This window comes from Penaeus monodon, chromosome 14, assembly GCF_015228065.2.
Source record: "Penaeus monodon isolate SGIC_2016 chromosome 14, NSTDA_Pmon_1, whole genome shotgun sequence".
Taxonomy (NCBI): domain Eukaryota; kingdom Metazoa; phylum Arthropoda; class Malacostraca; order Decapoda; family Penaeidae; genus Penaeus; species Penaeus monodon.
Genome location: NC_051399.1, coordinates 37284690 through 37287951, shown reverse-complemented (window position 1 = coordinate 37287951; position 3262 = coordinate 37284690).

Below are 3262 nucleotides of genomic sequence, written 5' to 3'. Positions count from 1 at the left end.
TCATCTCTTTCTCTGATTCTCGTCTTGCTTTATCATTTGTCTTGATTTTTGTTTCCGTCTTTGTCCCCATCTTTGTCTTTATTTCTCGTGTTTCTTTTTCCATTGTTCGCGGGGCGTGGTCTGATACAGAAAAAAGAGATGGCGAAAGGCGAGAGGAGAGAGAGAGAGAGAGAGATGCGAGAGAGAGAGAGAGAGAGATGAGAGAGAGAGAGAGAGAGAGAGAGAGAGAGAGAGAGAGAGAGAGAGAGAGAGAGAGAGGCAGAGAAAGAGAAAGAGAGGGTGAACTGAAGAAAGAGACGCGGACAAGGAGATAATTAGATCGATAGTTAGATAGATAGATAGGGTGATAGATAGATAGAGACAGATATACAGACAGCCAGAGATAGAGAAAACAGACAAACAGACGCAAAGAACGACAGGACCAGATATACAGATATCCCATAATGCAGAGGAACAAGCACCCAGAAAGAGCGCCTGAATCTTTGTCTGTTTTCATCAGGTTATACAAATTTAAAATTGAGGAGAATTATCAAGAGTGAACTAGAATGGTCGCTTTTGTAGCGGTATTTTTGACGCAAGAAATACACAAGGTCTGAAAGGTCTAAAGTGATGAATTTAACCAATAATGTTTATCCTCGTTATTCACCTAAAAGCGAGGTCGATGGAAATTGCGTGTCTTTGTATGTGTAAATGTGTGTGTGTGTGTGTGTATAAACATATATATATATATATATATATATATATATATATATATATATATATATATATATATGTGTGTGTGTGTGTGTGTGTGTGTGTGTTTGTGTGTGAATGCGTGTGTGTGTGTGTGTGTGTGTGTGTGTGTGTGTTTGTAGAAATTGATACATGGACAGACAGACAGATAGATAGACGGAAAGACAATGAGATGTAGAGATAGATAGACAGACAGATAAATAGACAGATAGATAGAGAGAGAGAAAGAGAGGTAGAGAAAGACAGAGACAGAGACAGAGGGATTGAGAGACTGGCTCAACCTGATGGCTAAAATTAGCTGCAAAGGCTCTCGTCCACGTGACTGCAAGATGCAACTGGTCTGCCTGGAAGCAGGAGAGGCCAAGTTTAAAAGGCGCGAGGCGGAGGCAGGATTCAGGCGAGCAAGCAAGCAAGCAAGGACCTGGACGGGTCTAGTCAGGGAGGGAGAGAGGGAGGAAGTGTATGGAAGTTCTTCTTGTTGTTGCTTTTTTTTTTCTCTCTCTCTCTCTTGTTTTTGTTGCAAGAGTGACACGGTGAACAACTGCGAGTTTCGATATCAACATTGTTTTTGTTGTTGTCTTTTTTTTCTTCTGTCAGGATGGAGTGGGTAGGAATGGCTTTTCGGGGTTGGGATATGTCGATAATCAGAAAGAGGAAGGAGGAGAGAGAGCAAGTGGGGAAACAAAAAGCGAAGAGGAGGAGATACTGCTTCCCGAATGGGTACACGAGTCAAACTTTCTAGTCGAGAAGCATTTTACGAAGCTTCATGATTTTCTAAACAGCTAACAAATGATCTGCGGAATATCATTTTGAACTGATTTTTTTTTTTTTTTTAGATACCAAATATCTTGAGTATATTTGTAGTTAATGCTTTTTCTCCATTCGCCACGCATTCGAAATAATACATAATAGAGTGTAAAGAATGAGTCATAGTGAAATTTGCATTGCCAAACCTGTGCTTCTTGACCAATGCCTAAGATTGTTTTTTCTCTCTTTATTCATATTCGCGAAAAGAAACATAAGAACGTAGGTGTAAAAAATAAATAGATAAATAAATAAAAGTAAAGAACTCATATCCAAAGTATACTTTAAAACATCAGCGAATATGCATCGTTAAAACTGAACCAGCTCGAGAATTCATTCCGAAATTACCCAAATTACAAACTAAAACATCAAATTAAAATGATAAATCGCATTTATCTATTTTGACAGAGGAACTGCGCAGGTGTCCCTGACGCAGAGTCTGCAGCGTGGCAGATCCAGGGCCACGACACTCCCGGCGCGGCCCCTCTTTCCTGGTCGACGGCGCCGCGCGAGGGGCAGCGGCGGCCGCACTTACGTTCTGTGAATGTGTATGCAAATACACGTCATGATATCTAAAGTGCTGAAGTGTTGGTAGTAAATATTGTATTAATAGTATAACATGAAAGTGTAATGCCAAGCATAAGACGTCAACGTAACAGAGATATACAACTCACACAACACACAGCATACATGTAGGTAACTATATATCGATATTATACTATGATATAATACTATTATGATAATATTTATAATTATATATATCATAAGCATAATTATACAATACATACATACATACATATCATATAATATTATATATAATATATATATATTATATAAATTATATATATTCTATATATTACATAAAATACATAATACATAATACATATATATAATATATAATAATAATAGTATATATATACATATAATATATATTATATATATATATTTATAACTGATATCGGAATATATAAAATTATATATATAATATATATATATATATATATAATATATATATATATATTCATATATATAGTTACCTACATGTATGCATATGTGTGTGTGTGTATGTATGTATGCATGTATGTATGTACGTATATATATGTATAGATAAAGATATATGTATACATATATCATATATGTATGTATATATATATATATATATATATATATATATATATATATATATGTATATATGTGTGTATATATATATATGTATATATATATATATATTTTTTTTTTTTTTTTTTTTTTTTCTAGTGCATCCATTTTCTCCATGATACTCAATTCACTCCTTTTAAACTGAGGGTCATAAATACAAGAGGAAGATTAGTTAGAGTGGTTTCCCGTTGCCTTCCCTGACAGTGTTTTTATTCAGACTAGAGGACTTGACAGCCAAGGCTAAAGAGTCCCCTCTACCCTTATTTCTATTTAACCCATAGATGGGACCCTGACACGTGCTCTGGGTCGAAGTGGACCTGGGAGCAATAGTGTCTACACACACAACACACACACACACACACACACACACACACACACACACACACACACACACACACACGCATACATATAAATATACATATAGACACACACACACACACACACACACACACACACACACACACACACATATATATATATATATATATATATATATATATATATATATATATATAATCACATCATCATCATTAACGGTAGGTTATGTCTGAGCGCCGTGGTCACAGCA